The 27,191-nt window shown below is 34.0% G+C and overlaps 1 protein-coding gene and 1 long non-coding RNA gene across 3 annotated transcripts in view; one reads left to right on the top strand and one right to left on the bottom strand.

The window, feature by feature from the left end:
- Positions 1 to 27,191, top strand: part of LOC141454647 (uncharacterized) — a 75,857-nt gene that overhangs the window by 31,952 nt on the left and 16,714 nt on the right. The window contains exons 1-2 of one of the 2 annotated variants that reach the window (XM_074129107.1): positions 20,879 to 20,906; positions 20,977 to 21,076. The gene's annotated coding sequence lies outside the window, so the exon portion shown is untranslated. Of the gene's footprint in view, positions 1 to 20,878; positions 20,907 to 20,976; positions 21,077 to 27,191 lie in introns of those variants that run through there. The other variant, XM_074129106.1, reaches the window with a different exon arrangement.
- Positions 15,921 to 26,583, bottom strand: LOC141454648 (uncharacterized). Its single transcript, XR_012458857.1, has 2 exons — positions 26,480 to 26,583; positions 15,921 to 16,589 (listed from the first exon to the last, which is right to left on the bottom strand). It is a non-coding gene; the product is annotated as an uncharacterized lncRNA (long non-coding RNA).

Below are 27,191 nucleotides of genomic sequence, written 5' to 3'. Positions count from 1 at the left end.
GACGAATCATGGGCCTATCATTACGACACCCAGAAGAGAAAAGGCAGAGCACTGAATATCGACATGCGTTTTCTCCTAGTTCAAAACACAACCGTCCAAAAAAAAAAAAATATTTTCTGTCTGTGTTTTGGGATGCTCACCAAGATTATGTGACCGATTTTATGGAACCAGGGGCAACGGTAAATACTTCTCGGTACGTACAGACTCTAAGAAACCTCCGACGTTGAGTTTGTCGTGTTAGAGGCAAGTTGGAACCAATAATCTTGCAACATGACAACGCTCGTCCTCACACCTCGCGCGGCGAAACTGCAGAGGCTCTGGAAAAACTGAAGTTTGAACCAATTCCACACCCTCCTTATTCCCCGGATCTTGCCCCCCGTGATTTTTATTTGTTTCCTCTTTTCAAGAGAGACCTCAAGGGTAATCACTACTCCTCAGACGACGAGGTGAAGGCAGCTGTCAAGTCCTGGATTCAAGAAAAGTCAAAAGAATCTTCAGTGACGGAATGGAAAAACATAATTCACGTTAGGAGAAATGTATTAGCGTTAATGGTGACTACTTTGAAAAGTAATACATAATTGTGAGGCTTAAGAATTGTACTTTAATATACTTTTTGTCCGAACTTGATAACTCTTATCTTTTCCCCTCTCCTAGCATGTTTGCATTACTTTTCAGCCAACCCTTGTATTATTAATATTCCTGCTTGTAGTTCGAATCACCTGTTAAAAGTGAAATCTTTGTTCATTAAAACTGGAGAACAAGTCCAAAGAGTATTCAAAGAAGCTTACGTTCTTTGGAATGGAACATGTAAACTAGGTCACCCGATCAGATGGTTACCTGATACGAAGCGAGTCAAGTAATTCAATATTCTTAAGTTCCCCTGTGATCTTTATTTGCTTACAAGAACTTTCTCTTTGGTTCGCTGAGAGGTTTGATCACATTTCAATTGTATCTATACTGTTCTACAGTTTGGAGACAACAGGTGTTTGGATATTTTGAAAATTATAATGAAGAGGGGCCATTAAAAAAAATATGTACGTTACGTATTTAGGTAGAAATGTTTCTAGTCGAGGAGGAGTTATTAACATTAATATTACTGACAAAAAAAATTGTTCTCCGCCTTGCCTAACTTTTAAGAACTCCCATAAAATCAAATTTACTCAAAATATTTCAGTTAAAAAAGTGATTTAAGTTAGTTTACCGTGATTAAGAAGTAATTTGCGATATCCGATTTCAAATCTACGGGTTGCTAATTGGTTTGAAGCTTCTCTCTTAAGCTACCGATTTCCTGTCAATCTCCTGGCCTTAGGCTTTCGAAAGCCTTCTTCCCCTACCCTCTCATGATCTTCCTCTTTCTCTGCCCCACTGAGGGAACTTTCCATTTATCTTCGACCAGGTATCTGGTTCTCAAGATATCCGTACCACCTCTACTTCCTCATCCTTACTTTTCTGCTACGTTGAATCCATTTCCTGGATGACATTTACCGATTCCAACATATCCTAGCTTGTAATTTCCTCATCATCAATTCCCAGATCCTCCTTGTTTTCGGCTCCATTCACCGGTCGTCTGCAAAAACGTAAATGTATAAACCATCCTTGCATACTCTTCAAAAATATTTTAATATTATCGAAGCCAAGCAATTTGCCTGCATAAAACCCTCGTAGAAGCTTCGAAAGCTTTTAACAGCTTATTTCCTTGTTTATTTTTGTATTCATTTCTCTCTTAAGGCTCTCCATTTCAATTAGGCTCTTCGTCGTAATTTTTTTTCCAAATCTTTACAATAATCTGTGCAATTGCTTTCTTTTTAATTTGGAATTACTTTTAAAAAAAAGTCCTACTTACGAAGTCTGTAAATTAAGTAATGAGACTGATTTAAATTTTTGTTATTCAAAAAGAATTACAATTCTATATTGTCACCTTCAAAATAACTTCCTTCTGAAGCCACACAGCGCTGGAGACGTTTCTTCCACTCCTCATAGCAGTGCTCGAACTCCGATACTGGAATAGCCTTCAGCTGGTCGGTTCAAATTTTCGACTGTCCCAAAATGAGTTCCCTTGAGGTTATTTTTCAACTTCGGGAAGAGAAAAAAGTCCACAAGGACTCAAGTCAGGCGAATAAGGAAGCTGAGGAGCCACAGGAATGTTTTTACTGGCCAAAAACTCGTTTATTGAAATTGCTGTGTGACAAGGAGCATTATCGTGATGCAACACCCCACTTGTTCTTGATGTTTGGTCTCAAACGAATGACCATTTTTCGAAGTTTTTCAAGAACCTTCCGGTGAAAGTGTTGTTTGACCGTTTGACCTTGAGGTAGAATTCGTCTTTGTGGACGATTCCGTGGATATCGAAAAAACAAATCAGCATGCATTTGATCTTTGACTTAGCAATCCTTGCTTTTCTGGGCCTTGGAGAGGTTGAAGTATGCCACTCCATGCTCTGGCTGTAACCGACCAGCTGAAGGCTATTCCAGTATCGGAGTTCGAGCACTGCTATGAGGAGTGGAAGAAACGTCTCCAGCGCTGTGTGGCTTCAAAAGGAAGTTATCTTGAAGATGACAATATAGAATTGTAATTCTTTTTGAATAAAAAAAATCAGTCTCAATCCTTAATTTACAGACCTCGTATATGGACCTATGGACTTGAAAAGTGCATACGGGCTCTTCTCAAAACATTGATGTAAATACTCTTGATGGTAATTCTACTTTTAATATTTGGAATTTTGTTTGTTCCAAGTTTTCAGGTTAAAAAAATAAACCTTAAAAGCAAATTAGACTTTAAAAACAAAACCATACCTTTTTAGAGGTTATCCAGAAGGAAGTATTTTATTGCCTAGCTACAGTTTAAATCAATGTTCGCTGTGTATTACAATGTTAATAAATATTATTAATGGCTAAGGAAACTGAGGATAAATCTGCATCTAGCTGTACATGAGAATGGTACTTTGTACAAGTACACCTAGCCACCATCTTTCTCTAAACCAATTGAACATGCATGTTCATGGAAGCGGAAAAACCACTTGAAGATCAAAGATAACCATAATAATGACAAAATGAGTAAGATAGAGAAAAAAACGAATTTGTTGAACAATTCTCCTAAAGAATATATTGCTAGAAGAGAAGAGAATTATGCGAAAGGATCATTGACACTAAGTGTTTTTTATTTTTTTTTCTTTCCTACCAATGTGAGGCCAAGGACTTACTTCTTCGGCATTGCCACCTCGCAGCATCAACGAATAATTTATCAAGACAAAAATTCCTATCATTCGAATACTGTTTTTTCTGTTTTTTGATTATTGTTAATGGCTTCTTGGAGCCTGCAGCCCGCTAGAAAACATTCCTATTATTATTATTATAATTTTTATAATTTTATCTCATTTATTGTAAGATTACAAACAGAACAAAAAGAGCATACCAATACGAAACTATTTTCCAAAGCTATAGTTGCCTACCATCTATTTTTTGCCGTTCGCAAATCTTTTTACTAAAATTCTAATTTTACAGAAATCAAAAACTGCATCCATTAAAGAAAACTTATAAAACAGCAAATAAATTTTGATTGTAAAATATTCACTATTGCTTATAATCAATAATCTATTAGAATCTAGTTAATTTAGTGTTGTTCAGTTGAGGTTCGAGCTGAAGGCTCAACCGAGTCAAGCTTCGACTCGAGCCTTTACCTTCAGAGCTCGAGCCTTATAGCCCTCGAAGCTGGAGCCATGAAGCTCAAGTTGGAGGCTCACTAAAGTGCAAGCCTTTTTAAATTCTTAAAGAATGACGAGTAATCAATGAGCAACGAACATTTAAGAAATTATTGTATTCATTTATACAAAAAAATATGTTTGAAAATTTCATTAGCTGCTATAACTTGATTTTATTTTAAGAAATGAATTCATTAATTAGTATAAATAAAATACTTCATACAAAAAACAAAAAAGCTTTTTGAGCCGAGCCTTGGAGACTCACCGAGCTCTCTGCGAGGATTCAGCTCTGACTAGAGCCACCCGCTGAACCCTGAGAGCTTGAGCGCTCAAAGCTCGAACCTTACAGCTCTTTTACGAGGCTCATTTGAAAAGTTCGTGCAAAGTCGGAGAGATAGCACTACTGGCGCGTATCGAGGTTATGTTTAGTTAGTAGCATCTCTTGGAAGAACACACACCAAGTTTCAGCCAGATCGGTCTATTTCTTTGTGTTTGGCATTCGTTTAAATGTTAGTAATTTATACATCATTACGACAATCTAACGTAATACTAGATTTGCGTGATTTCTTGTTTTTATTTAACCTTTCCAAATACTTGAAAAAAAATAAAAAAACTTTTACAATATGTAAAGTGATGTGTTTTTTACAAACTTTCAAAATGCATCAATGTTACCACACTAAACGTTCTTAGTTTATAATAAAAATGATATTCACGAGATATTTTGACTGAAAAAAAAATACTTATATAATTTATCAGCAATGCTAGAAATAAAAGATGGAGAAGATTTCAATAATGCATTTACGTAAATATATTTTTATATAATTGCAATTTTAAGGGTTATAAGTTGGAAAAGGCAAAAATCTATCTAAAACTTTACGAGGGTCGTTTGAAAAGTCAGAGAGATAGCACCACTGGCGCGTATCGAGGTTATGTTTAGTTAGTAGCATCTCTTGGAAGAACACACACCAAGTTTCAGCCAGATCGGTCTATTTCTTTGTGTTTGGCATTCGTTTGAATCGAGGAAGTCGAGTGATTTTCAAAAAATGGACGAAAAAGAATTTCGTGTGTTGATTAAACACTACTTTATGAAAGGCAAAACGCCTCAAGAGACTAAAGAGAAGCTTGATAAACATTATGGTGACTCTGCACCTTCGATTAGAACAGATTATAAGTGCTTTCAAAATTTTCGGAGTGGCCATATGGGCACAAGTGACGCTGAACGTTCTGGACGCCCTGTTGAGGTTACTATTCCAGAAATCATTGATAAAATCCATGATATGGTGATGGATGACAGAAGAGTGAAGGTGCGTGAGATTGCTAGTGCTGTGGGCATCTCGAATGAACGGGTACATAATATTTTGCATCAACATTTGGACATGACAAAGCTATCCGCAAGATGGGTGCCGCGATTGCTCACGCTTGACCAAAAACGAAATCGTGTGAAGTGTTGCAAGGACGGTTTGCAGCTGTTCCAGAAGAATCCGCAGGACTTTAAGCGTCGTTTCGTCACTGTGGATGAAACATCACTACACTCCTGAGACCAAAGAACAATCTAAACAATGGGTTACCAAGGGAGAATCTGCACCAAAAAAGGCGAAGACCGTTCCTTCGGCCGGAAAGATTATGGCGACTGTCTTTTGGGATTCGCAAGGAATAATTCTCATCGACTATCTGGAAAAGGGTAAAACTATTACAGGTGCATATTATTCATCGTTATTGGACCGTTAGAAAACCGAGCTGCAAGAAAAACGCCCACGATTGGCCCACAAAAAAGTCCTTTTCCATCACGACAACGCACCAGCTCACACCTCAGCAGTTGTGGTCGCAAAATTAATGGAAATAGGGTTCCAACTCGTTTCACATCCCCCCCCCCTATTCTCCAGACTTGGCTCCCTCGGACTACTATTTGTTCCTTAATATGAAGAAATGGCTGGCGGGAAAAAGATTTCATTCAAACGAGGAGGTGATTGCAGAAACGAATGGCTATTTTTCAGACTTGGACAAATCCTATTATTCGGAAGGGATCAACAAACTAGAGCAGCGTTGGACGAAGTGTATAAGCCTAAAAGGAGACTATGTTGAAAAATAAAAAAGGTTTACCCCAAAAAATTAAGTAGTTTTTATTTTTGCACGCACTTTTCAAACGACCCTCGTATCTCAGCTCTTGAACAACACTAAGTTACTTAATGTTACTGTATTGCGTTCTAAAAACATTTAAAATTATTTATTTAAGTAATAAATCACTTTTGGAACAATAAATCTTCGGACATTTATTTTATTGGTTTTAGTTTTAAGTTTAAATAGTAAAAAATTAGTTGCAGAAAAAATGTTTTGTTGAATACTTTGCTAAAAAAATACTGTTATTTCAATTTAATTGACCAAATTTAACTAATTAATTAAAATTTTAATTATAAAGATATTAACTAACAATTAGTTAACATACAAAGCTGAGAGAAATTTAAACGAACCAGCTGGTGTCTAGATAAAATTCCAGATATTTCAATTAATAATTACATCCTAATAAAAATTTATGTTATATCCTATTCTTCCATGTAAGTGTTACGAGTTATTCCTCTAGTAATATTTCTAATACATTCTTGTTCACTTTTTTAAACATATTAACCATTTTAGAATTGCGTTGTTTACAAAAAGGTTGGTTAAATTAAATAATCGTAAAATATTGTTTTCCATTTAAGGAAAAATAATAAAAAATAATCATTTTATTCATTTGTAAACATCGTTCAAAATTTCTAAAAATAATTAAACTTTATGTTGTGTCACGTAATACGTGCAGAAATTTCAAAATGGAGAAAGTACAAAGCATTTACAGGTTGATGCAAGAACAGAATGGTAAAAGCCAGTTAACGTGGACAAATTATTTAATGCTGTAAACATAAGTGTAGTAAACATATGAGATATTTGATGATTATTTATTATGTGTAAATATTTTTCAATTTTTAGATGTATTATTCTTAAAAGATGGTGAAAAAAAGAATTATTTTTCATACTTCAATTTTATTTTATTTTAATAAATAACTGTAAATGCAATTGCATCTTCAACAAATAACTCGAATAACTGATTCTTGACTTTAGAGGAATCAACCTACCATCAAAGTATCAACCGTTGACCTCTACCGGCGAGTAAATCGTGTGGCCATCGCTATCTCAGTTCGCTTGAGATTGTCAGATAGAAAGCTAGTCAATGAAAGGGTTGGGCTGGGAGGAAAGAGTGAAATTTCTAGCATCCTGAAAGTCATTAAGCGTTGAATGAAAGGTACTTTTTAAATTAGTTGTATTTTTTTGTTTCCTGTTTCTGACCGGTTTCAGATTCTTTTTCTCCATAAACAGAAATGGATTCATCGGCTAGTTATAGAGAGTGTGTCTTCCATTATGTTTTTGTCATACACTTCACTTTTCTGGCTCATCTTTTACTTTTAGATCATTCTAAGGAACCCGCACACACGACTTAAACGAACTGAAGTTAATAGGCGTTATGGACTACTTAAAAGACTACTAGACCAACGTTCAAATCTTTCACTTAATAACAATTGACTGATTTATAATTCTTTACTAAAACCTACCTGGACGTACTGGTATTGAACTGTGGGGTTCAACGAAACGCTCCAATCTTCACAGAATTCAATCTCTTCAGTCTAAAATTCTGCGCACTATCGTTAAATACTCCATGTTTCACAGACTTGGAAATTCCGTTTGTAGGCCAGTTTGCCTCGAACTCGCTACAAAAGTTTTCATCTGAACTTGCACTCTCATTCTACAATCCTCTGGTCCGCCATTTATCATCTCATCACCATCCAGATCATGCTCCCAGATGATTAAAACGCCAGTGGCCTCGCGATTTTCTCTCTTCTGAAGAGAGTAGCTAATCCTGGAGACGACTTAAGGAGTGTTATCACTGGGCAACTTCTCCCCTCAATTAGTGAGTTCGTAGTTCTGTCAGTTATTGCCATTGTTACAAATAGTGCATCTAGCGCTGGTGTAACTTAACAAATAAATTAAAAAAACAAAAATCATTGTAAATAATTCCGTTAGAGGTTATCCTTAAAAAAAAAAAAAGGTTATTCTTCTTGACGGATGAAGGTGATTAATCCACATGATCTCATTCGGTAAAAGATCGTCAATGGAACGAAAAAGCGATAAGTTCTTTGAAAACGGATGTTGAACGTATCCTCACAGAGGTTATGGGAATGGAGGGAAATTTTAGAAATCATATCTCCTTAAAAAAGGATACTGTTCTTCTTCTTCTAAGGCTCAACAGTCCTTAAAAGGACCAAGGCCTCCACCACTATCCTCTGCCATTCCCCTCTTTCCTGGACTCTCGTCCTCCACCTTCTTACGCCCATCGCCCGCAGATCCTCCTCCACCTGGTCGATCCATCTATTTGGTGGGCGGCCCCTGGGCCTCCTGCCCCCAAACTTGCCCTCCAGGGCCATTCTTGGCCCGCGGCTGCGATCCATCCTCATTAGATGGCCTAGCCCATCTTAATCTTGCTTGCTTCACACTTGTCACCAGGTCCGCTTCCCCGAAAAGGATTTGAATCTCTGCATTGGTGCGAATACGCCTCTGGCCGTTCTCACACACTGGTCCGTAGATCCTGCGTAGAAGTCTCCTCTCCCAGACCTCCAACAAATGTTAAAGAATACTGTTATATTCTAGTAAACCTACGTAAATTGACTGTAACGGTTTCATAAAAATACGAAGTATCAAAAGAAAATAACTCAAATTGTAAAAATTTTTGAGAAAAACTGTGCATAATTTCGTAATCAAAGTATCGAGATAACATTCAAATATTTTTTAACAAATTTTTGCGATTTCCTCTAATGAAATCTGGAAGATTTTTTGTTCTTGGCCTAGTGAAGATGTTTCATACACTTAGAACTAGAACTCATGATGCCAAAATGTCCACTGAGTGAAGTGAACGGATGCTATGATGGTTAAAAAAAAGGAAGGTTAAACTTTTCCCGAGGGTGGCGATGGAAGTAAAAAATTAGTAGTTTAAAGAAAGTACTTTTGGGGAATTTAACGAGGGGTATTCGTGCATTTACACCAAATTTTCTTGTAAAAAATGTAAATCTTAAATAATTAAAATAGTATAAATGAATAAGTTGGGTTGTACCAGTTACAAAAATATATAAAAATGAATGTGTGTCTGTTTGTTTGTACTCGATAGATTCAAAAACCATACATCCAATCGCCGTGAAAATTGGGGAAATTATTAGGTATATCCCCGGGGAGGTTTTTGCAAATTTTTTTTAAAATCAGAGTTGGGGTTCTAGGTGCTCCCGAACAAATATCCCAAAAATATCAAAATAACATTTAATTAGTAATATTTGTTGAAAGTGTAACCATGAAAACCATGAAAAACAGTTTTTTGCAATTATTAATACGAGAATAAATTATACCGAAGATGGTGGAAAATCCATTAAACTAAAAGTACTCAACAATACTATTGACGTTGATAACCGTTGGGTAGTACCATATTCTCCATTACTACTAAAAACGTATAACGCACACATAAATGTTGAGTACTGCAATTCAGTGAAAGCTATAAAATATATTTGCAAATATGTGAACAAAGGAAGCGATATGGGAGTGTTTAGATTGGAAAATACAACTGCATCTAACGATGAAGTCACCCAATATCAACTGGGACGCTTCATAAGTAGCAATGAGGCTGTATGGCGTATTACCTGAATATCATTTTCCATTCATGAACGATATTCAACGGTTGTTCATTTAGCAGTACATCTTGAAAATGGACAGCGTGTGTATTTTACATCAGAAAATGTACGTGCAAGAGCAATGTCACCACCGCCAACAACATTAACTGAATTTTTCACATTATGTAGAAATGCTACCTTTGCAAGGACACTACTGTACTCTGAGGTAGGGGTAATTTTATTGTTAATTTTCATTTCGATGTATTGTATACATTTGGTCATTAATAAATTATGTTTGAGGTATCAAAACTGCCTTTTTGTTCAAACATAGCAACGTGTGAACGGGTACAGCTAGTTAAATAATAAAAAACATTTGTTGTCTATTTGATTTCCTAATGCCTCCTGGCATTTCTTTTGAAAATTCATTGTACTGAAATGAAAACTAACTCTTAAAAAAAAAACTATCGCTGCCTTTTAAAAACATCTCTAAGGTAAAATAAACAAAGATAAGCTTAAGATTGTAGCACACCTATATACACTAGAGATATCCCCAGGGTAGTTGACTTGAGACAACGTTAAAAGGAATTAGTTTGTTTAAGTGATGATAGGTCATGTGATAAATTCACTTATCAGAGGAACAACAGCTAAATAAGATTTGATAAGTACAAACAATCAAAAAAACTAATCTTATATAAAGGTGTTTAGTTTGGGGTAGTTAAGGTGGTAAAGGTGATAGAAGAATGACTCGGCACCACCCGGCAACATTGGACCCGGTTCAAGGGCATCCAGGCTAGCTGCCGCAGACAGTGAAAGCTATTTACTTAAAGAAGGACCTCCCAGTTCTGGGCTGTGTATGAGCATTTTAACGCCTTACTGTATTTAGCCTGGCTGTATGGTTAGCTTTCTCTATACACTTGCATAATACAGACTCTCCCTGATGCAAAAAAACATCATATCTTTTGTACATCCTGAGATGTGCAACGTTTACAAAAAGAAAAAAAAAAAAAAGTACATGATGTACGTGTTGGTAACCTGAGATGTCACGTAACATGAGTAACCATTGCGTGAAGTAGTTTCCTTTTGTATTCGAACAATCTCTCCATCCCAAGAAGAAGTACAGGCTAGGTCTGGAGTTAATACTTGCACTATATTCCCGTTTCAATTTAATAGTTTTTTTTGTACGATTTTAGATGAGACGTGGAAGGTTATAAGTCCACAAAACTTTTGGAATCTACGTCCACAGTTCAGAATCTTACTTAAAATTACTTTTTTCTTAAACCTATCTTAATGCCGATTCACGAAGAGTCTTCTGAAGTTGTCTGAGACTATCAATTTGGAGTTAGACCTTATCACATTACTATGCTGCAATGTGCTAGTAAGAATGTCACTTTTGCATCTACCATTGAACAGAAGATAAGGTGCTTTGAGGATTTCCTTGCTGTATTTACTTCTTTGAATGAGTTTAGTTTGCAGGCCTTCTGTTCATCATTACCTTACCCCAAAATCCTTACTTGTCCGAATAAATAGGATCATCCTCTTTTCCCATTGAAGCGTATCGTTGCTGGAGTCCTACAGTGCTAAACTGATAGAATGAAGTCTACTGAGGCCCATAGGACATTAATGAAAATCGGTTCACCCGTCGATAATTTGGAAACGATAGCCATACTTCCCCTTAATAGGTGTAAGGACAAAACGTCGCTTTAATGGTTACGTAGGGGAGCCCTAACCCTTGCATCCTGCCAAATGTTGTCACAATCGAGCAAAGATTTACTGAATTAGTAACAAAAATAATTTTGGAGGGGGCCTCACATACATGGGGCTAACTCCTCTCCCATTTTATGTACAGCGTCGAGACCCCCCCCCAAAAGGCACATCTATATAAAATTCTGAATCGAATGAGGCCTCATTCATGAAAATCGGTTCGCGCGTTTAGGCGCTACGTTGTTTTACAAAAGAAGGTAACAACAACAAGAACAATTTTTGAAAAAGCCGTTTTTGCTCATTTTCAGCAACATTTTTCTATAAATCTATTAGATCTGGATTGTTGCAACGAAATTACAGTTATAAAGGAGGATTTTCCCTATAATTTAAAGAAAATTTGGGAATTTTATCTTTTATAGAAAAAGAGAAAAAAAAATTGTCAAAGTTGGGTGTTTCTCAACGTTACGCTTTTTCGTGCACTTTTTGACGATCAACCCTTATACAACTGTCCTACCGGACAGTTTTAATCAATTTTCCTTGAAGAATGTTTCAAATAAAAGTTTTTAGTTTAAAATAAAAGTTTTTTACTCCCCAGCAGCGTTTCCCAAAGTGTGGGTCGTGACCCGGCACCGGGTCGCAGAAAAATTCAGCTGGGTCGTGGCAAAAATTGTAAAAACACAAAAAATCTTTAACATTTTGCTCTAAATTTAATATTTTTCGAAACTTTTTCAAGTACTGCAGGTGGCAACCCTTTACCACCGTTTCCTACCGGACCGTTTAAATTCGGATGCTCTGATTGGCTGATTTCGATTCGTCATTCAGTGCCTTCTGTCGATATTGAAAAGGAAGAACTGCTTAATCTTAGTGAACAAGAAGTTGATAATTTAATTGAAATTTCAGGCGCACCGATCTTAAAAAAGTGTTTGAAACTGTACCACTAATTAATTTTTGGTTGCGCTGTCAAAAGGAATATCCAAGCGTAAGCGAAAAAGCGATACAATTTTTAATGCCTTTTTTCACCACTTATACGTGTGAAACTGCGTTCTCAGCCTTGGTGTACTTAAAAAATAAGTATCGAACCAGATTGGATGTCGAACCTAATTTGAGAATAAAATTAACATCATTAAGTCCTAATTTGAAATTACTATGTGATGAAAAACCACATCATCCTTCGCACTAAGGTCAAAATATGTAAAACAAAATTTACTTTAAGTTTTAAATGAAGATAATGGATTGTCTTTAATTACTTATGTTTTTGTTATATAATTATTTTGCAATTTTTGTGTATGAAATAAACAAACAAATAACTTGAATTTTGATTTTTATTAAAAAATAAAATTTGTTTTGTAAATAAATGTTTTTTTTTATAAGGTGGGTCGCGAAAAAATTTAAAATCTTGTACCGGGCCGCGGTCAAAAAAGTTTGGGGAAACGCTGCTCCACAGCACCTCGAAAACGAAAAAAATGCAGTAAGTTGAAATTAGATTTTTCACCTTTGATTCAAATTTGAGATTAATTTGAAGGTATAAGATGGAAACTAGAATTATTTTAAGAAAAAAAGTCACATGAGTGTTCACATTATTCTTACTATAAAAGAGATGATAAAAGACCTTGAAAGAATTAATTAATAAAGAATAAATTGTAATTTTATTGTGTAGACTTACTAGAATTATTTTAAGAAAAAAAGTCACATGAGTGTTCACATTATTCTTACTATAAAAGAGATGATAAAAGACCTTGAAAGAATTAATTAATAAAGAATAAATTGTAATTTTATTGTGTAGACTTACTAGAATTATTTTAAGAAAAAAAGTCACATGAGTGTTCACATTATTCTTACTATAAAAGAGATGATAAAAGACCTTGAAAGAATTAATTAATAAAGAATAAATTGTAATTGTAATTTTATTGTGAAGACTTACTAGAATTATTTTAAGAAAAAAAGTCACATGAGTGTTCACATTATTCTTACTATAAAAGAGATGATAAAAGACCTTGAAAGAATTAATTAATAAAGAATAAATTGTAATTTTATTGTGTAGACTTACTAGAATTATTTTAAGAAAAAAAGTCACATGAGTGTTCACATTATTCTTACTATAAAAGAGATGATAAAAGACCTTGAAAGAATTAATTAATAAAGAATAAATTGTAATTTTATTGTGTAGACTTACTAGAATTATTTTAAGAAAAAAAGTCACATGAGTGTTCACATTATTCTTACAGTAAAAGAGATGATAAAAGACCTTGAAAGAATTAATTAATAAAGAATAAATTGTAATTGTAATTTTATTGTGTAGACTTACTAGAATTATTTTAAGAAAAAAAGTCACATGAGTGTTCACATTATTCTTACTATAAAAGAGATGATAAAAGACCTTGAAAGAATTAATTAATAAAGAATAAATTGTAATTGTAATTTTATTGTGTAGACTTATTGACTTTATAAAAACTGTATTAATAAAAGGACTAGATTAATTTTTAATTCATGTTTAAACATTTAAAATAACTTAATCAAAAATTTATTTAGAACAAAAAATTAAATCTATGAATAATGTTAACAATTGATATAAAATAATTGGCCTAACATGAAATTCTTATCACAAAATAATACTATCAACATGTTAAAATGTTGACACTATCGCATACATAAAGCAGAGCCATTCACAAAAATGTAATAATTAATTTGAAATCTTTCCTTAAAAAAAAAATTACATATTTAGATAATTTTATAATGAAGATATCATTCTAGCTATTTGTAGTAACGACAGTGATATCAAAAACAATGAAAACTCTCGTTTGATTCATTTGCTAGCAACACTTTTCGCCTCATAAGTCTTTTATGTTATCATTTATTATTTAAAAAAATAAATAAACTGTAAAACAAATGAAAGATAATGATGATGCTATTAACTTAACGATCATATGGGCTTAAACGATGTGTTATGAAAGTGTGGGCTATCTACTTTAAAGATTCTATAGCCTGCTTCTTTTTTTTTACCAGACGGAAATCTTAAATGATGCCTATCAAAATTAATAATAATCTCCTTTCTTAATTAAACATCACGATCATAACCTATTACACTGTAAACTACTTTATTTAATCATGCTAATCAAATAGTTAATAAAGTAAGAAATGAAAAAAACAATATGATTTGTAGCTTCGGTGAGTGAAAGTTTCGTTTTAATTTTAGTAAATTCTTTAAAACGTCCTTGATAGTTGTAAGCATCGTGATGGTAATAAGCTTTGGACATACTGTTGTCCATATTAATGAGATTTGAACGATAAAAGCAAAGTATACTAACTTAATTAGTTTTAATTTATTCGTAGGTAGTAATTAAAATTCAATTGTTGCAAATCTATTTTTTTTTAAAAAAATCTATAATTTGAGCAATTTTAGATTAGCATGTGCAATATCAGTGGTTTCATTAATTAATCTATTGGTTTGATTTTAATTAATATTTCGAAACTTGAAACGTGCCCTCGCTGTGAAAAATTTAACTTCAAATATCTCGAAAACTACTCGATAAATTTTGTTTATATTTTATCTGTATATGGAGACAACTTTTGTCCATAATTGTGTAAAATTTCGTAGAAATCTGTCAAGTGGTTATTTACTAATTTAAGTGAACCTGTCACGCTGAGCACCCTCCAGGTTGGGTTTACATAAAAAGTTAAGATTCACAAAAAAAAAAATCCAGATTTTATATTTCCATGTGATTCATATTTTAATCAAACTTTAGTGTTTACCTTTACTTACCTAATATTAGTGGAGTAATTAGCTAGGTCTTGGATACAGAGGCAAATTACTTTTGTATTAAAAGAGGCAAATTACTGTTTACGTTACAATTTTTGTTATGTATTCCATCAGCAGCAGACATGTATATTATGCAATATGAACTAAAATTATTACATACACTTGAGCAAGAGCATTTTTTCTCTAATTATTCTTTTAAAAAAATGCGAGCAAAACTGAATGTTTGAGAGGTTACATATGTCATGAAGTAACCTGCACTCTCTCTCCAGCAGCTGTTTGTTCTATTTAGTCCACTACCGAAATCTACGTTCGTTATTGAGTAGAACTGCCTCTTTTCAGATACAAATTATGTGTAATCAATGGCGTATTTCCCTTGATTAAATATTAAACAAAATCAAAATCTTGCTTCAAGAGTGTTTAAACTATATTTCATCATAAAATAGCTGATTTATTGAAAAAATCATTTTGAATCAGCGCTCTACGGCAAAAAAATGAAACAGGAACGTTCAAGAATTATTATAATAAAGGTTGCCGCTTGCCACAGCCTCCTGCATTTGCGTTTCACTCTCCATTTCAGCTGAGATTAGTGTTTGATACTTTTGTGGATCCCACTGGATTTTTTGTTACCTACCTACGGTTACCTCTTCAGTTTTCGTGAGACGAAGAATGTTTTGGTTAATTAGCAAAAAAAAATTCACGGATAAGCGAATCATTGCTTTCTTGCTGCGATAGAGTGTAATTTATATACATATTTATAGATATAAAAGAAACGTTTATCCAGATTAGTCTACTAAATAAGAATTCAACAGGCAGTTCCTGCACAAGTTAAGAATCTTCCAACATGGTCTTGTGGCCCGTATTTTATTTATTATCACTGTTCTGTTAAGTCCGGCATTCAGAAAAATGTTACTAATAATTTAAATTGAAGAGATACTTTGATCTCGGCCTTTTCAGATAAGTATGCCACGTTACTATTTGTTAATAAAAAAAAACTTTCAAAAACCACAGATCTGGTAAAAAATATTTAATTTTTTTTTAAATAATTTTCAGTATTAAGAATTAAGGAAATGTGAAATAAAACAAAATATAATAATTAATTTGCAAATTAATAAGGTTTATTTAAATAGCATTCTTTTCTAGCTAACATACTTTCAAGACTTCTTCTCGTTGTCGTTAAGAAATAGTTGATACAATGGAATTGGTGATTGAGTTTACAACCTGAGGCGATTCTTCAATAAATTATCTAGTCACCACAGACCTGTACATCTCGTCGTCCTCTTTTGTAAAGTTCATTGTTCCTTTTTATTTTATCTTATTTTTTTTTTTTTTCTTGCCCTCTTCATAACTATTATACACTCCATGTTTAATTATTATATAGGGTCAATTGTAAGCTAGATGATATTTAACGAGAAAATAATAATAAATATATTATCTTTATTCTAAGAACATTCTTTGCGCCTGTATTATACAGAGATTTCTCAACTTAACTTTGAACAAGAATTTCAAGTTAATTACAACTTTAAACTATTGAATGGAAAATAGGAGATTGGTTTTTATGCGAAGGTTAATACATTGAGATGAAAACAATGAGCACGTTCTAGGGAAGGTAATAGTTCTGGCCATTCGGAAATTCTGGCTTCTACGTTGGTTGCCTTCTTGATTTTTACTTCTTAAATAAAAGCTGCTGCCCACTAGATAACAACCTTTTTTCCATCCATACCATTCCGAATTCACTATTTCATTTTATCTGGTAAACCTAAAATTTTATAGTTTCATGTCATTCATTTTCTAGAATTAAGAGTAATGTTTAATGCTTAACTTTTTACAAAATAATGCAGTTATTTCATCATTATTTACGAGTTCAATTCTTTTCATGTTTTTCTTTGACAGCGGTGTTGCACCCGTGCTTTGGAATTCTCTTCATCAATGTTAGATTTTTTTTTATTAATGAGTTTTACTGCAATAGGGTCGAAATTACACAGGGTGTTTATTTTAAGACGGCTCAAATGCATTTCATGCTTAAATGGTTAATCTGAGCAAAAAATGGCAGAGGAAAAATTTGTTGCCCGTCACCTCTAGTTTCAGAATATGTGACTTGATTTTAGATTCAAGCCCGCGTACGCGGCTGACGCGTGACCAAAAGTGAGGGTTTGCAGTTGACCTCCTTTTTCATATACACAGTTTTAAAGAGTATAACAAGTTTTGAACGAAACCGGAAACCGCAATTCAATATCTTCAAACTTAAAGGTGCTAGGCCATTTCAAAATCTGGTATTTATTAATCATATTTCAATTTTTTAACTTGTTATCAAAGAGAGAGAAGAGCACGCAATAGATCATTTTTATGTATTTTTTAATCCCCTTTCTACTGAAAATATTGCCAAGGCAGTAAAGCTAGTATTTTTCTTAATAACGGGAAATAAGTCGTTTTCCGAGTGATTTTTTCTAAGAAAAATCAAATGTTAAGAGCTTTAGATGTTCTCAAGCATACACAAAATGGTTCCTCAGATACAGAGAGCAATTGATAACCTCCTGGCTAACCTGACTTGCGAGCCATTGGAAGCACTCACCTAGGAGAGTTCTAGAAAGAGCAGTGGACTGGCTTTTGAAAAAGACGATCTATCCAATTAAAAAGGAAATGGATAGATCCTAATTTTAATCAAATACCCTTTCCCGGTAAGATGAAGTAAAGACCAGGGAATAAATCACTTCCTTATGCCAACTTACCCGACACTTAACATTCCCATATAATGAAGAACTCAAGTCGAAAAGAGACTAGAAACGAAAATAAAGCCGAATTCTGCAATTTCCACACTTTAGTAATAAAAATATTTTTCTGTTTAGTAATTTAAAATAAATAAAAAATAGTGGCATACCTTTCACCAAAAAATACATCACAACGGTTTGCAAAACACTGATTTACGTAACAAAAAAACTAACTGGCTACTGGGCGATACATCACTGGCTATAGATATTAACAAACTCTAACTAAAAATACATAAATAAGGAAGTTATAGTCTTATTGCTACTAAAAATGTAGTAAAGCCCTCAGGGCTGGATAAATATCAACCTTACTATTCAATAAACAACGTTACTTTTGACTAAAGATTCAAAATTAGATGATCTTATCTTTATTTGTATCTGTAGCAGCACGAATGTTTGTTGGTATCCCCGGTTCCAGACATTCATATATCTACGAGGGTCGTTTGAAAAGTCCGTGCAAAAATAAAAACTACTTAATTTTTTGGGGTAAACCTTTTTTATTTTTCAACATAGTCTCCTTTTAGGCTTATACACTTCGTCCAACGCTGCTCTAGTTTGTTGATCCCTTCCGAATAATAGGATTTGTCCAAGTCTGAAAAATAGCCATTCGTTTCTGCAATCACCTCCTCGTTTGAATAAAATCTTTTTCCCGCCAGCCATTTCTTCATATTGAGGAACAATTAGTAGTCCGAGGGAGCCAAGTCTGGAGAATAGGGGGAATGTGAAACGAGTTGGAACCCTATTTCCATTAATTTTGCGACCACAACTGCTGAGGTGTGAGCTGGTGCGTTGTCGTGATGGAAAAGGACTTTTTTGTGGGCCAATCGTGGGCGTTTTTCTTGCAGCTCGGTTTTCAAACGGTCCAATAACGATGAATAATATGCACCTGTAATAGTTTTACCCTTTTCCAGATAGTCGATGAGGATTATTCCTTGCGAATCCCAAAAGACAGTCGCCATAATCTTTCCGGCCGAAGGAACGGTCTTCGCCTTTTTTTTGGCGCAGATTCCCCCTTGGTAACCCATTGTTTAGATTGTTCTTTGGTCTCAGGAGTGTAGTGATGTATCCATGTTTCATCCACAGTGACGAAACGACGCTTAAAGTCCTGCGGATTCTTCTGGAACAGCTGCAAACCGTCCTTGCAACACTTCACACGATTTCGTTTTTGGTCAAGCGTGAGCAATCGCGGCACCCATCTTGCGGATAGCTTTGTCATGTCCAAATGTTGATGCAAAATATTATGTACCCGTTCATTTGAGATGCCCACAGCACTAGCAATCTCACGCACCTTCACTCTTCTGTCATCCATCACCATATCATGGATTTTATCAATGATTTCTGGAGTAGTAACCTCAACAGGGCGTCCAGAACGTTCAGCGTCACTTGTGTCCATATGGCCACTCCGAAAATTTTGAAACCACTTATAAACTGTTCTAATCGAAGGTGCAGAGTCACCATAATGTTTATCAAGCTTCTATTTAGTCTCCTGAGGCGTTTTGCCTTTCATAAAGTAGTGTTTAATCAACACACGAAATTCTTTTTCGTCCATTTTTTGAAAATCACTCGACTTCCTCGATTCAAACGAATGCCAAACACAAAGAAATAGACCGATCTGGCTGAAACTTGGTGTGTGTTCTTCCAAGAGATGCTACTAACTAAACATAACCTCGAATCGCGCCAGTGGTGCTATCTCTCCGACTTTGCAAGGACTTTTCAAACGACCCTCGTATTATCAAGGGTAAATTGATCAGTTTGGTGTAGATTTCGGCTGCCTGAAACTTCACTTGCTGACTCAATCCATTTTTTTTATTTTTTTAGATACTCATCTCCATCAATATATTTCATATCAGAAAAACTGTTTAAAAAAAGTAAATTATTTATATGTATTAGAAGCTGCAAATGCTGGATAATATAGTTAATTTTGTTCGACATTTCTTCTTTATTTGTGAGCGATTTCGGATTACCATCTTCCTCTGATTTGTTTACATAGTTCTGTACAGTATTTTGCTTCCGTTTTTGCAGAGTTTCTGTCATTACGCGGTTAGCGTAAGTATCTTTAAGCTGAAAAAGGTGAACAGTGATAGATTACGGGAGCTGGGCATAGGGTTTTGCTTTTTAAGGCTACATTTTAGGACCGCTGTATAGGGAATACATCCAAAGATGATGAATCTCTATTTCAGCTGCTGGGTGAAAAAGTGCGCATGCTATTCCTAAAGTTTGGAGCTATCAATCTGGATTTGAACTTAGCGAATCGAAGTTTTCGCGTGGCTAAGCGTACTTGAATGACTCGTAAATTTTTATTTTTTTTGGGCGCATAATGGTCTTATATGTGTCCTAAGTACAGCTCTACGATATTCGTAATAAGTTAATTATTTGTTAAGTAAACGAATAGGTACTCCAGAATGCAATTCGTTCTTTTGACTCTGACGCAATAAAGATCCTCAGACACACAAAATTTAATATGAATGTAATAATAGAAAGAGAAATTAAAAAACAGATGCGATACTAATTATCTAGTGAATGATTAAAAATAACATTATTTTTGATAAGCCCAATTTTCGTGAATGCCTACATATATGTAGCGATGTTTTTTTAAAGCGAAGTGCATAACAACTTAGCATGCGATTGATAGAGAGTCAGAATTCAATTCCCATAATGTCACAACGGACTTCCAACATTTTGAGGAAATGTATAAACCCGTAATGAAGGGCAAAACTAATCGAGGCATCACGGTGACTACAATTGTCTCCGAAACCTATTGCTTTTAGACTTCCCAAGGGATTATGCTAAAAGATTTGCAGAAATTTAACTGGTAAAATGAGAGGACGGATTAGCTCAGTGATTAATGCTTCACTAAATCCTGGGTTCGAATCCAGCTGCTTGTTCAGCACAATGTCCAAGTATGGTCTGCAACGAGGAAACTCTGCCCAGAGCAGGATAGTGCACTAAAAATGCTTCTGGACGCCAATGATCTTCTTCAAAAACTGAAAAATCCTAAACCACTGTACGTTTCTCATTTAAACTTAGCGCAAAGCTTTGTTTTTACGGCATTGCCAACTAAATATTAGCTTAAATTTTGTTTATTCATTTTGCAAGTACTGCTTTGCTAAGTAAGTGATAATTAATCATCAAAATTTAGATTGATTTGCTAATTAAAAATTATCAATACTAATGATTACATTTTGAATTTATTACAATCGTATCCTCTTATTGAACAAGTATACACTGTTTGTCTTTTAGGCGCACATTGAAGTAAAAAAACTAACCTTTATAATCACATATTACTGATTTTAAAAGAGGAATAAGTTAAAGTAAATTGTAGCATTACTGTATTATTATTTGTTAGTTTGTTTAGCTAAAATTTGTTTCTTATCTTTGCAGAAACTGCTGCTGAATCCAGCAACAAATCTATATTCAACGTTGCTAATTATTCTGTGGTCTACAATTTATTGGTATACAAAACAACCGAGAACAAATTTAGGTAAATACTCATTAAATAGTTTTAATGAATTTTAGCACTATTTATGTTCTTTTTAAGCTCATTTTAAGTACAAATTTATGAATAATGTGTGCTAGAAAGATTTGAGCAACCAAAAAAACAGTGAACTTACGTTTCTTAATGGAAATTTTTTAAGATTCAGTTAAATTAATGTTATAAAAAAACTTTAAAGTCGACAAAACAGTGTGGTATAAATATATTGTATTATTGTCCAGTTAGTGTACTAACTCCAATTTCGAATTTTTGATGCCTTCAATGTTGGTTTAATGGCAATAACACGATACTTCTTAGAATATGGCATTCTAGGATTTCAAAAGTTGTATAAAAATTAATTTTCTTTTAAAAAAAAACTTCAAACTAAAGTAGTATTATCAGTTGTGGGCATCAAATAATATAGGCGAGAGGGAGGCACATTTGAACAGAGTTTACATTTTCTGTTACAGAGTGCACAGAATCGTATTATTGAACCTTTTTATCTTGTTTTCTACAACTTTCAAGTCTTCTTAACAGATCTATATCAATAAACAGTTGGTACTTTACATACATATCTATATCTATTGTGACAAATGTTAATATCTGCCCCACTGGTGGGGTAGCTTTGAACACAATATAAAATAGAAAGAAATGATATTACTCTACTCTGAATCTACCTTCTATCAGTTATTTCTCTCACTACTACATTACTTTCTCTTTTAAACCACTGGAATCTAGTTCAAAATTCAAGAATGAATCTGTTCGGGATGTTGTACCCGTAGTGTGATGGGTTTAGGAAATTGTTGCGCTTCTTAATGGTAGGTTCGGACCACTTTCCCCTTCTCCGCGATTAAACAAAAAACAAAAAAAATCACAAACTTGCGATTTTAACTGTGATGTTAAAATGTGCCCCCTCTCCTTCCATAAAAGAAAATATAATAGCCAACACATTTTGCAAGCAAGTAGTCTTTTGTAAATACTAGGTTTAAAAATACGAATTCCAAATGTTAATATGGATTAACCTTGCTTTCACCTTGTCCACTACAATCTGCACAATACACTTCCAAAGCTGCAACAGAAATTTTACTTCCACCTTACAAAACATAACATTCCTCAATTCTGGACTTTACAAACCATGAAAACGAAGAGAAACTCTGCCAATTATACAACAGGTTTACCACAAAATATGGAGAAAATTACCAATCATAAATGTTTTCAAATATTTGGCGGGAAATTAGAACTGGTCAAAGGTGTCCCGCTTTCCCCTACGTATATTATACGTTTAAAATTAAAATTTTATCAATTTTATTGCCTAGACTCCTTTTTTTTAGTTTAATTATTTTTGTTAATTAAAGCGCATCAACGTCTGAAGCATTTTCAATGTATTGTACTTCCTTCCGTACACTGAGCTGTCACTGGCTATTAAGTAGAGAAAATCTGACGGTAAGACAGAAGGTATTCGAACCCGTGATTTCCACATGGGAATCCAGTTCCTTTAGCCCACTGTACTAGTTCACTTCCGTCAGCACGCCTAGATTTCCTAGTTTACATTCTAATCTAAAAATCTATGCAAGTAACTTGTTAACATACAGTTTTTTAAATAATAATAATTCCTTTATTATTAAACTGTTGAGAACATGAATATTTCCGGCATTTTGTCTTATTAGTCACACATTCTTTGTGTGGACACTATTTTTTAAAAAGTCTTCTAGCTTGGTTAAGGAAGGAAAGTGCAGAAAGTTACAATGAAAGTCAATTAAGTAGTTAAAAAATGTACGCCTGGTTTTCTAAGAAAATAACAGTTCTTCAGTGCTGCTATTGGTCAATTCATTCTAAATTGTTAACGTGAAGTAGAGTAAAATAATAATAATAATAATCTTGTATAAACAGTCACAATTTTCTATTAATACTACTGTTCTCAATTTTATTTTTCAAATTTGGTAACTTACTTTTTCTCTTATGTCGTGAACTCCAGAAATCCATTTTAGTGGCACTTATTATATTTGTGTGTTTTTTTTTTAAACTAGTATGTATTAATTGTCCAAGATCCAAAATGAAATATGCGATATTCAAGCATACTTTCTTCTTGCTTTCAATGATTCTGTGATTACTGATAAGATAGAAGATTTAATAGCTCTTTCTTCTTCTTATCTTTTAAAAGCTAGTTATATCACGGTTCGCCTAGAACGATTTTAATTGAAAAGTTCACTAACATTAAACATTTTTTTTTCTCCTTATTATTTGGGTCAAAACTAACCAGAATCCACCGAAAACCAAATCGGTTTACGTTGCGGATTTTTTTTTTTAAATTTTTTAGGTCAAAAAACGGCTTTTTTTTGCATTGTTAAGCCTAATAAGGAAAAACAATACAGTTTTTTGCAAAACCAATGCATGCATTTTGAAGCTGAGAGAATTTCCGACAGATTGATGTATTTTATAAATGATAAAAATGAAATTTCGACATTCAAAAATCAATAAAAAAGAAATTTTTGAGCAAAATAAGGCAAAAACAAGGTGTTTCTCTCATTTCAAAGCTTACTTAACAAATAAATCATCGTTTTTTTGTGGAAGGGAATGGGACTTTTCAAAAATGAGAAAAATTCCTGCAAAATACAATATTTATACACTGGGAAAAGGGAAATTTTCCAAGTCAAATTCATTTAATTGAAACTTCATGAAGGAACGAAATTGGAGATTGTCAAGATTCACCAAATACGTCGGTGAAAGACCGAATATTTGGTTTAAGTTGTTGCAATAAATAAGATTGTATAATGTCAATCACATAATTAAGTTTATTATTGGTATTTTTTTGATTTTTGTGGAATTTATACCACTGTATACTATATTTACTGTATAAAGTAACAAAATTTGGTTTTTGTATTTATGACCGCACCTCGATATTCCCCAAAAATCATCAATCAACAACAGTCGAAAGCCAAAACCATCATTATTGGTATTATTTTCTTTTCTCATTTAGAGTTTACTGTTAGTTTTAAGCTAAACAGTTTATTTACAAGTGCTGTTTACTTAAGCTTTCTCCTGTTTGGTCATATATCATAATATGTTTTTAATAACAAAGTATGATTTAAAAACGAAAACATAATATTTTTATTGCAATAATAAACTTAATTATTGTGATTGACATTAAAGAGTCCTATTTATCGCAACAATTTAAACCAAATATTCGGTCTTTCACAGACGTATTTGGTGAATCTTGACATTCTCCAATTTCAGTCTTTCACGGTAACTTATTTATATATAATACAGAAAAGTAATCGCCTATTTTTTCAGGCGGGGCTTAACGTCCAACTACCAATTAGGTGTCGTGGACGGAGGCGACTAGCAAACATACGAGGGTCGTTTGAAAAGTCCGTGCAAAGTCAGAGAGATAGCACTACTGGCGCGTATCGAGGTTATGTTTAATTAGTAGCATCTCTTGGAAGAACACACACCAAGTTTCAGCCAGATCGGTCTATTTCTTTGTGTTTGGCGTTCGTTTGAATCGAGGAAGTCGAGTGATTTTCAAAAAATGGACGAAAAAGAATTTCGTGTGTTGATTAAACACTACTTTATGAAAGGCAAAACGCCTGAGGAGACTAAAGAGAAGCTTGATAAACATTATGGTGACTCTGCACCTTCGATTAGAACAGTTTATAAGTGGTTTCAAAATTTTCGGAGTGGCCATATGGGCACAAGTGACGCTGAACGTTCTGGACGCCCTGTTGAGGTTACTACTCCAGAAATCATTGATAAAATCCATGATATGGTGATGGATGAGAAAAGAGTGAAGGTGCGTGAGATTGCTAGTGCTGTGGGCATCTCGAATGAACGGGTACATAATATTTTGCATCAACATTTGGACATGACAAAGCTATCCGCAAGATAGGTGCCGCGATTGCTCTTGCTTGACCAAAAACGAAATCGTGTGAAGTGTTGCAAGGACGGTTTGCAGCTGTTCCAGAAGAATCCGCAGGACTTTAAGCGTCGTTTCGTCACTGTGGATGAAACTTGGATACATCACTACACTCCTGAGACCAAAGAACAATCTAAACAATGGGTTACCAAGGGAGAATCTGCGCCAAAAAAGGCGAAGACCGTTCCTTCGGCCGGAAAGATTATGGCGACTGTCTTTTCGGATTCGCAAGGAATAATCCTCATCGACTATCTGGAAAAGGGTAAAACTATTACAGGTGCATATTATTCATCGTTATTGGACCGTTTGAAAACCGAGCTGCAAGAAAAACGCCCACGATTGGCCCACAAAAAAGTCCTTTTCCATCACGACAACGCACCAGCTCACACCTCAGCAGTTGTGGTCGCAAAATTAATGGAAATAGGGTTCCAACTCGTTTCACATCCCCCCCTATTCTCCAGACTTGGCTCCCTCGGACAACTATTTGTTCCCCAATATGAAGAAATGGCTGGCGGGAAAAAGATTTTATTCAAACGAGGAGGTTATTGCAGAAACGAATGGCTATTTTTCAGACTTGGACAAATCCTATTATTCGGAAGGGATCAACAAACTAGAGCAGCGTTGGACGAAGTGTATAAGCCTAAAAGGAGACTATGTTGAAAAATAAAAAAGGTTTACCCCAAAAAATTAAGTAGTTTTTATTTTTGCACGGACTTTTCAAACGACCCTCGTACTTTACTGTAAACCATTTTTTTCTAACAAATAAAAGGTAGTCAGGGATTCGAACTGGGAATCGCTCACTTACTAAACCACGCTTCAAAACCGTATATGTATATTTGGGCTTCTGTTTCATCAAAAACCCATAGCATGATGGACCTGGGTATCTATTTCGGGAAGTACCCTTATCTGAGACAGATTTGTCTTAACAGCGACTTGAGAGTCCTAACTACTCATTTCCCGAGTCATTCAACAATGCTTAAGTTATGACGGTGCTTGCTCAAAAAAGTCTTGCAGTTACTGCAATGATGTTTTGTCTTGTTATCGGTAGAGGCGAAGCTGCCTCATCGATTAGATTTGGGCCAATGTTTGTCTTTATTTGAATAGATGCTAAAAGCACCTACGTGTTTATTTCTTTGCATATTTTTTTTTTTGGATTTGATTGATTGATAATCAAAATATTCTTCCATTTAACATTTTCAATGAAAAAATGTCGGTAACATTTAGAGGTTCCGTTTTGTAATTTCTCACAGGGCTTGGCAAAATTTAGAAACAACTTCCATAGAACCAGAAAAAGAATCAAAAATTGGCATTTAGTTAAATACATGAAAGTAAATTGAGATAATCAGCAGATAAAAACTGGTATTTATTTACTTGTAGGTCTACATACGACTATTTCCAGCTAAAATACTACGCTAATAAAACAATTTATATATAGAATAATGTATAATAAGTAAATAAATAAATCAGGTTAAAAAAAGAAATAATAACGAATTACTTACCCTTCTAAGCAATATGTATTGTCTAAGGTTTACTTTAAACCCACGCAACAAACATTAGATTCGTTACATGTTTCAACAACTATACAACTAACCCTGCTTGACATTCAACCTATAAGTGAAGGGAGAACAATGTAATACTATTACAAACATTGAAGGGGGAATTGTAGAGAATGAAGTAAGGTGATAATTTATGAACTGGGGAGAATTGATTCTTTCAATGATGAGCTCTAACTTTATGTGATAATTTATGCTTAAATAAAAGAATTTAAAGGTCATTCATTGTAAGTTTTGTTTCTTTGTAAGATTATTCGAATACCAGATTTATGATAAATTAACGGATTTTCTTTAAATTATAAAATCCAGATAAATGGTACTTCAAAAATGTAGCGCATTCAGTTCTTAATATTGCAAAAATTTGGTTATCGTAATTCAAGATTAACAACAGAAAAACCACTTCACGAATTTATGTTAACATTCAGAACAAATAAAAAAAGTGAAAGGTTTACAAACTAACATAACCTAAGGATTGCTTCATATCTGTGAAAAACTTTTCTATTTATTGTAATGTTAGCAGAGTGTTTTAACTCCTAAAGCTAATTTAAAATAATAGGTCAAATTAGCTACTTATTGTTTACTAGAAAAAAATGTTTGTAGTGCTTCATGTAATTTAGTAGATAATGTTTGCTGTACTTAAAAACTGTATGCAGAAACA

The sequence above is a fragment of the Rhodnius prolixus genome, unplaced genomic scaffold (assembly GCF_049639745.1).
Source record: "Rhodnius prolixus isolate KJV_2025 unplaced genomic scaffold, Rpr scaffold_9, whole genome shotgun sequence".
In the NCBI taxonomy this organism is placed as follows: Eukaryota; Metazoa; Arthropoda; class Insecta; order Hemiptera; family Reduviidae; genus Rhodnius; species Rhodnius prolixus.
Note: the sequence above shows the minus strand (reverse complement) of the source record. Positions and strands in the feature narration are given on the sequence as shown.